This window comes from Schistocerca americana, chromosome 3 (genome assembly GCF_021461395.2).
Source record: "Schistocerca americana isolate TAMUIC-IGC-003095 chromosome 3, iqSchAmer2.1, whole genome shotgun sequence".
Taxonomy (NCBI): Eukaryota; Metazoa; Arthropoda; class Insecta; order Orthoptera; family Acrididae; genus Schistocerca; species Schistocerca americana.
This window is the reverse complement of record NC_060121.1, coordinates 843264009-843277703: the sequence shown is the minus strand read 5'-3', so window position 1 is coordinate 843277703 and position 13695 is coordinate 843264009. Positions and strand designations below refer to the sequence as shown.

General features: G+C 46.5%; 1 protein-coding gene across 1 annotated transcript in view; it reads left to right on the top strand.

The window, feature by feature from the left end:
* The window catches only part of LOC124605811 (homeodomain-only protein-like), a 372556-nt gene that overhangs the window by 212848 nt on the left and 146013 nt on the right, over positions 1-13695 (top strand). Inside the window, exon 3 of the mRNA XM_047137720.1 lies at positions 9570-9635. The gene's annotated coding sequence lies outside the window, so the exon portion shown is untranslated. The remainder of the gene's footprint in view (positions 1-9569; positions 9636-13695) is intronic.

Sequence of the window (13695 nt, the reverse complement as noted above, 5' to 3'; positions counted from 1 at the left end):
TGCGACCCATCCTAAAGTATTGTTAAAGTGTGTGGCACCCGTACCGAGTAGGACTAGCAGGGGATATTGAACGAATATGGAGAAGGGCAGCACGAATGGTCGTAGGTTTGTTTCACCGGCGGGAAAGTGTCACAGTGATGTTGAAAGAACTGAGCTGGTAGACTCTTGAAGATAGACGTAAACTATCCCGAGAAAGTCTACTGGCAAACTTCCAAGAACCGGCTTTAAATGATGACCGGAGGGATATACTATAAGCCCCTACAGATCGCTCCCATAGGGATCGTGAGGACAAGACTAGATTAATTGCAACACGCACAGAGGCATTTATACAATCACTCTTCCCGCTCTCCATACTTGAATGGAACGGGAAGAAGCCCTACCAACTGGTACAGTGGGACGTACCCTCTGCCATGCACTTCACAGTGGTTCGCAGAATATAGATGTGACAGTAGACACGCGACCAAGAGCCGCGTGCCACCAGATGTGGGCAATGATGTTCCTGTACCACGTTACTGAGTGTTTCAAAACTGTATCTATAAATGATAACATCTCTTCTTTAGGACTCGTCCAGGTGTTTGGCAACGAATCGAAACAGTCGCGTAATAGGTGCCCTGAATTCCCATAACAAAGGAGACCTTGCAGCAGGTAGTCGCCAGCGGCTGTGACGACGTGACCTCTACCTCTGCCGTGGAGGGGCGGGCCCAGGGCACGAGTAGGTGAGCAAGGTCGCGAGGTCTTTCAAAATAGGGACCGGACGGCTGGTCCGCTCCCACGTATTCCTGGCTGCGCGTTTCGCAAGGGGTGGGCACTGTGCGTGGTCTGGCGTCCCTCCAGGCACCGCTTTCCGCCGTCTGCCTCTTACCGATTGTAAACATCCCTTCACGGACGACGTCCGATGGTGACAGGGCGAAACGGACATGGTCGTCCGTTTGTCCCAGTCAAATGCCAGCGAAAACTGGGAAAAACAAACGGTTACAACATGCAGAAAATCCAACCAGTTGAGAATGTTATATGTTACCAGAGGATTCCAGAATGTTCTACTTAATAATTCAAACAGTTTAAGCAGAGAGATTCTTGTGGATGGGGAGAATCAATTACGGAGTTCCACAAGGCTCAGTCTTGGTCCATTATTATTTCTCGAATACGCAAATGACCTTCCATTTAATATACAACAACAATTAGTTCACTCTTTGAGACAACACAAGAGTTGTAATCAATCCAAACATCCACTGAGGTGACAAAGTCATGGGATATCGATATGCACGTATACAGATGGCGATAGTATCGCAGGGCAACGCATTGGTGGAGCTGTCATTTGTACTCAGATGATTCATGTGAAACGGTTTCCGACGGGATTATGGTCGCACGAAGGAAATTAATAGACGCTGAGCGCGGAATGGTAGTTGCAACTTGACGCATGGGACACTGAATTTCGGAAGTCAGGGAATTCGATATTCCGAGAACCACAAAAGCGTACCGAGAATACCAAATCTCTACAATTACCTCTCATGGTTCAAATGGCTCTGAGCACTATGGGACTTAACTTCTGGGGTCATCAGTCCCCTAGAACTTAGAACTACTTAAATCTAACCAACCTAAGGACATCATACACATCCACGCCCGAGGCAGGATTCGAACCTGCGACCGTAGCAGCCGCGCGGTTCCGGACGGAAGCGCTCCAACATAATAATGAATAATGTTCCTGAAAGTGCTTTTAAGTGGTTTTCTGCATATCGTCTCATTCTTATTTTCTAATGTTAAATGTAACACTTAGTGAGAAAATGATAACTATGGTGGAAACCGTAACTTTTTAGTGACACATTGATAAATATTTAAAGTGGAAAAACAAGTTTTGGAACTTCCAAAATAACTTACGATTGAAACTTCCTGGCAGATTAAAACTGTGTGCCCGACCGAGACTCGAACTCGGGACCTTTGCCTTTCGCGGGCAAGTGCTCTACCATCTGAGCTACCGAAGCACGACTCACGCCCGATCTCACAGCTTTACTTCTGCCAGTATCTCGTCTCCTACCTTCCAAACTTTACAGAAGCTCTCCTGCGAACCTTGCAGAACTAGCACTCCTGAAAGAAAGGATATTGCGGAGACATGGCTTAGCCACAGCCTGGGGGATGTTTCCAGAATGAGATTTTCACTCTGCAGCGGAGTGTGCGCTGATATGAAACTTCCTGGCAGATTAAAACTGTGTGCCCGACCGAGACTCGAACTCGGGACCTTTGCCTTTCGCGGGCAAGTGCTCTACCATCTGAGCTACCGAAGCACGACTCACGCCCGATCTCACAGCTTTACTTCTGCCAGTATCTCGTCTCCTACCTTCCAAACTTTACAGAAGCTCTCCTGCGAACCTTGCAGAACTAGCACTCCTGAAAGAAAGGATATTGCGGAGACATGGCTTAGCCACAGCCTGGGGGATGTTTCCAGAATGAGATTTTCACTCTGCAGCGGATTGTGCGCTGATATGAAACTTCCTGGCAGATTTAAACTGTGTGCCCTACCGAGACTCGAACTCGGGACCTTTGCCTTTCGCGGGCAAGTGCTCTACCATCTGAGATACCGAAGCACGACTCACGCCCGATCTCACAGCTTTACTTCTGCCAGTATCTCGTCTCCTACCTTCCAAACTTTACAGAAGCTCTCCTGCGAACCTTGCAGAACTAGCACTTCTGAAAGAAAGGGTATTGCGGAGACATGGCTTAGCCACAGCCTGGGGGATGTTTCCAGAATGAGATTTTCACTCTGCAGCGGAGTGTGCGCTGATATGAAACTTCCTGGCAGATTAAAACTGTGTGCCCGACCGAGACTCGAACTCGGGACCTTTGCCTTTCGCGGGCAAGTGCTCTACCATCTGAGCTACCGAAGCACGACTCACGCCCGATCTCACAGCTTTACTTCTGCCAGTATCTCGTCTCCTACCTTCCAAACTTTACAGAAGCTCTCCTGCGAACCTTGCAGAACTAGCACTCCTGAAAGAAAGGATATTGCGGAGACATGGCTTAGCCACAGCCTGGGGGATGTTTCCAGAATGAGATTTTCACTCTGCAGCGGAGTGTGCGCTGATATGAAACTTCCTGGCAGATTAAAACTGTGTGCCCGACCGAGACTCGAACTCGGGACCTTTGCCTTTCGCGGGCAAGTGCTCTACCATCTGAGCTACCGAAGCACGACTCACGCCCGATCTCACAGCTTTACTTCTGCCAGTATCTCGTCTCCTACCTTCCAAACTTTACAGAAGCTCTCCTGCGAACCTTGCAGAACTAGCACTCCTGAAAGAAAGGATATTGCGGAGACATGGCTTAGCCACAGCCTGGGGGATGTTTCCAGAATGAGATTTTCACTCTGCAGCGGATTGTGCGCTGATATGAAACTTCCTGGCAGATTAAAACTTTCAGGAGTGCTAGTTCTGCAAGGTTCGCAGGAGAGCTTCTGTAAAGTTTGGAAGGTAGGAGACGAGATACTGGCAGAAGTAAAGCTGTGAGATCGGGCGTGAGTCGTGCTTCGGTAGCTCAGATGGTAGAGCACTTGCCCGCGAAAGGCAAAGGTCCCGAGTTCGAGTCTCGGTCGGGCACACAGTTTTAATCTGCCAGGAAGTTTCATATCAGCGCACACTCCGCTGCAGAGTGAAAATCTCATTCTGGTAACTTACGATTCATTGCAGACCTTTTCGAAAGACAAAGCAGTAGGTTAAAATACTTTGCGTATTTTCATTCAGCAGTGTCAGATAGAATAACGTTCCGTCTTCATTGTTCAGAAACGTGCTGTAAGAATAATGTGTCGTGATCAACTCACTGTCGTCTTATAGACATCTGTTTAAGAAGTTAAGCATTTTCACTACTGATTCACAGTACATTCATAACCTTCTAGAGTTCAAAAAGAACAATGATGTACACAATTACAAAATCAGAACAAGAAATGACATTCTTTATTCCACATTAAAGTTGTTTTCTGCTCAAAAAGGGATGCAAATTTGGTTACACGATAAATCACGCAAAAGTTAAAGATTGTCAGTTCATCGAGGAATGACAACTACGAACACATTAGATCGGAACGATCACATAGATAATGTCATGGGGAAGACGAATCGAAGACTGCATTTTATTGGCAGGACACTTAGAAGATGCAACAAGTTTGCTAAAGAGACTACCTGCACTACGCTTGTCCGTCCTCTTCTGGAATATTGCTGCGCAGAATGGGATCCTTATAAGATAGGATTGGCGGAGGATCTCGAAACAGTTCAAAGAAGGGCAGATCGTTTTGTATTATCGCGAAATGTGGTACAGATATGATACGCGAGTGAGGGAAGCAATCATTGAAACAAAGGGGTTCTTCGTTGCGGCGAGATCTTTACACGAAATTTCAATTTCGAAATTTCTCCCCCGAATGCGAAAATATTTTGTTAACGCCTGCCTACTTAGGGAGAAATGGTCACTGTAATAAAATAAATCAGAGCTCGCAAGAAAAATGTAAGTGTTCGCTTTTCCAGCGCGCTATTAGAGAGTGGAACGGCAGAGAAGTAGTGTCAAAACTAAACTAAAACTCCTCCCGAACAGGCCATGAAGGCCCAACGGCACCGACCGACCGCCGTGTCATTCTCAGCCCACAGGCGTCTCTGGATGCGGATGTGGAGGGGCATGTGGTCAGCACACCGTTCTCCCAGCCGTATGTCAGTTTCCGAGACCGGAACCGCTACTTCTCAATCAAGTGGCTCTTCAGTTTGCCTCACAAGGGCTGAGCGCACCCCGCTTGCCAACAGCGCTCGGCAGACCGGATGGTCACCCATCCAAGTGATAGACCAGCCCGACAGCGCTTAACTTCGATGATCTGACCGGAACCGGTGTTACCACTGGGGCAAGGCCGTTGGCGAAGTAGTGTCAAAGTGGTTCGATGAAACCTCTACCAGGCATCTGACAGTTCAAGTAGTCATATACGAGGGCCGTTCAGAAAGTAACCTCCGGTAGATTTAAAAAAATACACCAAGTTAAATAAAAATATTTTAATATATACATCTTACAACTACATCTTTGCACTATTTTTCTACATAGTCTCCATAGCGATTGAGGCACTTATCGTATCTCTTCACAAGCTTTGAAATTCCTTCTGCATAAAAATCACCCGCTTGTGCCTGGAGCCAGCCTGTGACCGCATCTTTGAGCTCTTCGTCGTCATCAAACCGCTGTGACCCGAGCCATTTCTTCAAATGCATGAAGAGGTGATAATCACTTGGCGCCAGGTCTGGGCTGTAAGGTGGATGGTTGATAACGTCCCACTTGAAGGACTCAAGAAGGGCCGTTGTTCTGCGAGCAGAGTGAGGACGGGCGTTATCGTGCAAAAAAACGATACCGGAAGTCAGCATACCACGGCGTTTGTTCTGTATAGCCCGTCGTAACTTTTTTATTGTTTCACAGTACACGTCTTGATTAATGGTCGTACCACGTTCCATGAATTCAACCAACAACACCCCTTTGGCATCCCAAAACACCGTTGCCATCAGTTTTCTGGCAGAAAAATCTTGCGAGGCTTTTCTTGGTTTGGTAGGCGAATTTGAATGTGCCCACATCTTTGATTGTTCTTTTGTCTCAGGGTTCACGTACTTAATCCAGGTTTCGTCACCGGTCACGATTCTGTTTAACAATGGTTCTCCTTCGTCCTCATAACGTGACAGAAAGTCTAATGCAGAGGCCATTCTTTGAGTTTTGTGGTGGTCGGTAAGAATTTTGCGCATCCATCGTGCACAAAACTTACGGTAACCCAATCTTGCTGTCACTATCTCGTACAAGAGAGTCTTAGAAATCTGTGGAAAACCAGTAGACAACTCTGACATTGAGAAACGTCGATTTTCACGAACTTTTGCATCAACTGTCTGAACGAGTTCGTCAGTCACCAATGATGGTCTACCACTCCTCTCTTCATCATGAACGTTTTCTCGTCCACTTTTAAATAAACGTACCCATTCACGGACAACTCCTTCACTCATAACTCTTGGTCCGTACACGGCACAAAGCTCACGATGAATAGCTGCTGCAGAATATCCTTTGGCTGTAAAAAACCTTATGACAGCACGCACTTCACTTTTGGCGGGGTTTTCTATTGCAGCACACATTTCAAACTGCCACAAAAACTAAACTAGCGCAGGTACGACGTTCACTCGACCACGGCTTGATGCCGACTGTAGTGATGGGGAGCTCGTGAATGAGTCGTTCAAATGAACGCTTCACTCCAGTGAAGTGTGAACTAACCACTCAATTTCAATGAACTGATACTTCAAACTCTTCACAGATGGCACACTCCACACTTCTTTCTAGTTCACTCACTCTCTTCTCCTCTCTCACTACATCGGGGCTACGTCACTCATTCTCCCTTCACTTCAGTTCCCCCTCTACTGCCTGTCGACGAATCGCGCGGCGTTTGTGGGAAATGATGGGTTTGTGAGGGGTTGTGGTGGTGAGGGGCGAGGGGAAGGCAGCGTCAGCTGCTTCCTGCAGTGCTGACATCTTGCGGACCAATGAATATTACAGACGAATATTACAAACGAAGAGGCTGGCTGTGTGAGCACGCATAGCCAACATGAAAATAAAAGATTTGTTAATAACACTGAAAGAGGGATTTTACCTGAAATCGTACCAATGACTGCAGGTGACAGTTTAAACTGTTTTGAATCTGGAGGGTTATTATTCTCAACAAAAATAAAATCTACAGGAAAACTTCTGAATAATTACCTAACGTAGATATATAGACTTTGTGACAGTGGTAAACATACACATTCTATTTTGGATTAAATTTTAAAAGGAACATAAAACTGGAATGCATTTCGTTTGTAGCCCTAGTTTTCAGTCCATGAATACAACAAATAATGTTTCACTTGGCAGATAAAGACTTTTTTGGGCGCTTCATGAGAAAATGTCGAGCAAGATTAAATGTAATACCTTCTTTATATGTGACAGGCTTCTCTGTTTATCTTTCCTTTGTCCCCTTCGACCATGCTCTATTTAAGTTAGCTCAGACGCTGTAAGAGCGTAAAACGTTGCGTGCACGTTACTGCATAGTTCGGCCATCTGTTGGTAAAATTATGAAGTATTACGAAGCTTTTTGTACGAGCGAGGCGATGCGAGCGTAGCCGCGGCTGAGCGGCGAACTGGGCAACTTCGCCAGGCTTCCGTACTTCGTGAATGAACTACTTCATTTGAACGCTTCACGGCAAAGAGTGAAAAGAATGAAGTAGTTCACGGGAATGAACGAGTTCGACCCACCTCTAGCCGACTGACCTGTTGAGTGCGTGAACGCACAGATGGCGTCGCTACTCCCCCCACAACCCGCACTGTGACCAATCGGAGGTTACTTTCTGAACCGCCCTCGTAGATGTACATGCATGTTGCTCCCACTAAAATTTTTAATCACTTACTCAGTCATATAGAATGTCTTACAGTCAGCGAAATTCAGTTCGAAAACAAACTGAAAAAGTCTCTCCTAGTGTGCAGAATTATTATTTAATTTAGGGGCGACTAAACACTTCAACAGTAATAACAAACAACAGGATTAGCGTTACCACAACTTAACAAATAGCCTCTAGTTCCCTAATGTTGCATCCATGCCCGTTCCCAACTGGCCGTGGTTGATTGGCTAATGGAGATGGGTGCCTTCAACAACTGCCTACACAGCATTACTAATTTACGTAATTTATTAGTAATAGTTCACCAAAAACAAGAAGTCTTGAAACACTTCATAAAAGACTGATTAAGTAGACGTTCCTTTGGGTAATAAATTCTCAACCAATAACAGTAGCAAACAACATCACTTGCAAATAAAAACTTACAGAATCGTTATGGTAGAAAGGCACCTTTCAAACTTCAGAATTAACTTTCATTTAACACGCAGATATAAAAACATATACAAAACTCACAGTTAGCAGATATGGTAAATTACAGTATTTATAACCCGCTGAACTACAGCGCAGAACTGAATTTCAAATCTATCCAATGAGTAATCCTGATAACAAAATTATATTCACAAATAAGAAATATAATAACTTTATGACAACGCCCATCCGGCATTGGCCACACTTTTACACACTTATCAATTCCTTTGAAAAGTGACTGTTACTGCTCAATCTCCACACAATTAGTCAAACTAACACCGCAGAAGTCACTGAAGGTCAATACACGTACCGTATTCCACTACTTTCTTCTCCAATATCATGATATCCTTATTGTGGGCGAACATGCTACAGCACAGCGTGTTCAGGTTGGGCCAACGCTGCCTTGTTTATCTGCCGTGGCCAAACACCCACAAACGACATCGGCCACAGTTCGCCGTAAACTGCGTCCATACAATTGCAGAGCCCACGGCTTATCGTTCCACAGCAGCGTTGAATTCCCAAGCGCCTCGGTTTCACCATCAGTCCACAACCACAGAGTGCCAAAATTATTAAATGCACAATTCGGACCATCCGGACCCCAACACTCTGCCGTTCTGTCCTCCTCGCTCGGTACTGTCTAATCCTCCACTCCTCGTCGCCAGAGAGCCACTGGCCGCCAACTCGGCGCCCCAGTATCTCTGGCGAGGACAATAATGACCTTAACACTCACGGCCGGAACACAATCGTGCCGAAAATCGGCACACTAGACATTGCTTTTATTCAACAGAAAAAATTCTGTTTTTGTAATATGTAAAAGGTGGTGGGTAGGAATTAATAATCACCATCTGTTTTTTTTTAAACAAATCTAACGTGTCGTCAACATGTGGCAGGTATTTTTACATATGAATGTGCAACGTGAATGTAAACTGACTCGTTCCACATCACTATTATTAATCATACAAATGATTCATGGAACATGAAATTAAGTAATTGTGTCTTATACCTAAATACAATCCAAAAAATTGGAAAGGAGAAACATTTTCTCATTACATTAAACAAAAAATTGGTCTAGTCTTTAGTCCTGCCATATGTGATGTAGTTCAACACGGTACATGTAGTGAAAACTCCAGACGACCAGAGCTAGCTATGATTGCTTGTTGTCTGATCATGCCAGACCTTCCTATGCTCAGTTAGAGTGTATGCGTCCGGATATGCTGTCCAACATGGATCCACAGTGACATCCGAAAGCCTCACAGATTTGGTTACTGCTCGATTCCACCAACCGCCTAAACTGAGACCCACAATGAGCCCCTTCAAACTGTCACGTACTGATATATTGTCTCACACGAGTACACGGCATATTCGTGGCCTTCACAGCGATCACTCAACATCTGACACTGTTCACGCACATTATATACCTTACCGGCCCCTGTAACAACAATAAACACGAACACTACGAACACACTCTGATGGCCGTTCTGTGTATGCCATAGAAATGCAACTCTATAATCATTAACGTATCTGCTGATGATGTGAACGTGCACGAAGCTAGATTCACATCCGACCATGTCTTCTGGGTGCTTCACATTTTTGTCAGACAGTGTATATATATTTTGGGAGGGGCTCCTTTCTTCTGCAATGCTCAGCTAAGTTGATAGTTGTTACAGAAGTCTGAATGAGAGCAATTCACTATTGTTTCAGGTACCGCATCTGTACGGGAGCGCTGATTTGTTTGTGAGCTACTGAGCAAAACTTTCTTCGTTAAAGGTAAGGAAATACACTTTGTTTTTGCTTTACAGCCTGTTGAAACCTACTATATAGTTTTCCTCGCAAGCGACGAGACCACCTTTTTCTTTACGAGATATATTTTCAAGCAGAGACTCCTGCGAATTAGAGACTTGGCGCTGCTATAAGATATTGCGCTAGCATTCGGTATTTCCACACTGGTTTGGATAATGCGTTCTTTGCCTATTCAGTTGTAAGATTTTTTTCGCCATGTACACTACTGACCATTAAAATTGCTACACACACGAAGATGACGTGCTACAGACGCGAAATTTAACCGACAGGAAGAAGATGCTGAGATATGCAAATGATAAGCTTTTCAGAGCATTCACACAAGGTTGGCGCCGGTGGCGACACCTACAACGTGGTGACATGAGGAAAGCTTCCAACCGATTTCTCATACACAAACGGCAGTTGACCAGCGTTGCCTGGTGAAACGTTGTTGTGATGCCTCGTGTAAGGAGGAGAAATGCGTACCATCACGTTCCCGACTTTGATAAAGATCGGATTGTAGCCTATCGCGACTGCGGTTTATCGTATCGCGACATTGCTGCTCGCGTTGGTGGAGATCCAGTGACTGTTAGCAGAATATGGAATCGGCGGGTTCAGGAGGGTAATACGGAACGCTGTGCTGGATGCCAACGGCCTCTTATCACTAGCAGTCGAGACGACATGCATCTTATCCGCATGGCTGTAACGGATCGTGCAGCCACGTCTCGATCCCTGAGTCAACAGATGGGGACGTTTGTAAGACGACAACCATCTGCATGAACAGTTCGACGACGTTTGCAGCAGCATGGACTGTCAGCTCGGAGACCATGGCTGTGGTTACCCTTGACGCTGCATCACAGACAGGAGCGCCTGCGGTGGTGTACTCAATGACGAACCTGGGTGCACGAATGGCAAAAGGTCATTTTTTCGGATGAATCCAGGTTCTGTTTACAGCATCATGATGGTCGCATCCGTATTTGGCGACATCGCGGTGAACGCACATTGGAAGCGTGTATTCGTCATCGCCATACTGGCCCATCACCCGGCGTGAAGGTATGGGGTGCCATTTGTTACACGTCTCGGTCACCTCTTGTTCGCATTGACGGCACTTTGAACGGTGGATGTTACATTTCAGGTGTGCTACGACCCGTGGCTCAGCCCTTCATTCTATCCCTGCGAAAAACTACATTTCAGCAAGATAATGCACGACCGCATGTTGCAGGTCCTTTACGGGCCTTTCTGGATACAGCAAATGTTCGACTGCTGCCCTGGCCAGCACATTCTCCAGATTTCTCACCAATTGAAAACGTCTGCTCAATGGTGGCCGAGCAACTGGCTCATCACAATACGCCAGTCACTACTCTTGATGAACTGTGGTATCGTGTTGAAGCTGCACGGGCAGTTGTACCTCTTCACGCCATCGAAGCTCTGTTTGACTCAATGCCCAGGCGTATCAAGGCCATTATTACGGCCAGAGGCGGTTGTTCTGGGTACTGATTTCTCAGGATCTATGCACCCAAATTGCGTGAAAATGTAATCACATGTCAGTTCTAGTTTAATATATTCGTCCAATGAATACCCATTTATCATCTGCATTTCTTCTTGGTGTAGGAATTTTAATGGCCAGTAGTGTACTTTTCCAGTCGCAATTGAGTCTTTACGGACGGCTCCTTCCTTACGCTTCTCCTGTCAACCGCCAGTTTCTTTCATAAAAAGATGAGGGGAAGTATAACCCACTAGAACCAACAGCTACACCTCTACTCTTATTAGAAACAATTTTATATGGTAGTGTGTATACTGCGCGATTATTCGAAGTCTTAGAGTCAAACGCTTTCTGTCGACTCTTGGCGTCTTTTCATTAAAGTGACCAGCTCTGGGATGACAAGATTTCGTTGATCTACCAGTGCGTTGCATCTGCATACTGACTAACCCAATAAATTGATAGAGTGATTTTAAACAAGAAAATGTTAAGGACGAAAGTGTCTAAAGGGAGAAAGATATTTTAGAAGCTAATCATGAGCTTTAATTTTGCTCGGACGACCCCCTACACGCGAAACAGACAGCGGGATTATAGGCAACACACATTGTATACGCATGTTGCAGAGTTCCTACTGCTGTCTCCCACGGACATAACCAATTACAAAAGGCGCTAATGTCGCCGGGAAGCGTCTGTGAACATTTTGTCTGTAACTAAAGTGTTCCCCATGATGTGATATATCAGCCCCAGACGTTTGATGCAAAGATTTAGCTCTATGTATACAACCATAGGGTTGAATGACGTTATACACTCCTGGAAATGGAAAAAAAGAACACATTGACACCGGTGTGTCAGACCCACCATACTTGCTCCGGACACTGCGAGAGGGCTGTACAAGCAATGATCACACGCACGGCACAGCGGACACACCAGGAACCGCGGTGTTGGCCGTCGAATGGCGCTAGCTACGCAGCATTTGTACACCGCCGCCGTCAGTGTCAGCCGGTTTGCCGTGGCATACGGAGCTCCATCGCAGTCTTTAACACTGGTAGCATGCCGCGACAGCGTGGACGTGAACCGTATGTGCAGTTGACGGACTTTGAGCGAGGGCGTATAGAGGGCATGCGGGAGGACGGGTGGACGTACCGGCGAATTGCTCAACACATGGGGCGTGAGGTCTCCACAGTACATCGATGTTGTCGCCAGTGGTCGGCGGAAGGTGCACGTGCCCGTCGACCAGGGACCGGACCGCAGCGACGCACGGATGCACGCCAAGACCGTAGGATCCTACGCAGTGTCGTAGGGGACCGCACCGCCACTTCCCAGCAAATTAGGGACACTGTTGCTCCTGGGGTATCGGCGAGGACCATTCGCAACCGTCTCCATGAAGCTGGGCTACGGTCCCGCACACCGTTAGGCCGCCTTCCGCTCACGCCCCAACATCGTGCAGCCCGCCTCCAGTGGTGTCGCGACAGGCGTGAATGGAGGGACGAATGGAGACGTGTCGTCTTCAGCGATGAGAGTCGCTTCTGCCTTGGTGCCAATGATGGTCGTATGCGTGTTTGGCGCCGTGCAGGTGAGCGCCACAATCAGGACTGCATACGACCGAGGCACACAAGGCCAACACCCGGCATCATGGTGTGGGGAGCGATCTCCTACACTGGCCGTACACCACTGGTGATCGTCGAGGGGACACTGAATAGTGCACGGTACATCCAAACCGTCATCGAACCCATCGTTCTACCATTCCTAGACCGGCAAGGGAACTTGCTGTTCCAACAGGACAATGCACGTCCGCATGTATCCCGTGCCACCCAACGTGCTCTAGAAGGTGTAAGTCAACTACCCTGGCCAGCAAGATCTCCAGATCTGTCCCCCATTGAGCATGTTTGGGACTGGATGAAGCGTCGTCTCACGCGGTCTGCACGTCCAGCACGAACGCTGGTCCAACTGAGGCGCCAGGTGGAAATGGCATGGCAAGCCGTTCCACAGGACTACATCCAGCATCTCTACGATCGTCTCCATGGGAAATAGCAGCCTGCATTGCTGCGAAAGGTGGATATACACTGTACTAGTGCCGACATTGTGCATGCTCTGTTGCCTGTGTCTATGTGCCTGTGATTCTGTCAGTGTGATCATTTGATGTATCTGACCCCAGGAATGTGTCAATAAAGTTTCCCCTTCCTGGGGCAATGAATTCACGGTGTTCTTATTTCAATTTCCAGGAGTGTACGTTGATTATTAAGAATGGTCTTTGTTAACAATCAGTTTACGTACTTTCCACGGAATATACAACGAATCTGACCAACTAGCAGGTGAAAGAGGACGTAATGCATAAAATGGATTTTGTTTTTCTGATCCCAAAAAGCAACACTTATATTCAGCCAGTACTGTACTCCCAACGACTATCTCTCTGTACGATATGCAGCTGCTCTTAGCCAATACGTTAGCACAGTTGTTACCAATTTATTGACAGCTGCACTCGCAAAAAGAAAAAAAAAAACAAATTAACTGAGGCATATCCCAGTACAAGTACATTTATCCGTTTTCGCTTTATTCTCCTTTGGGCTGCAA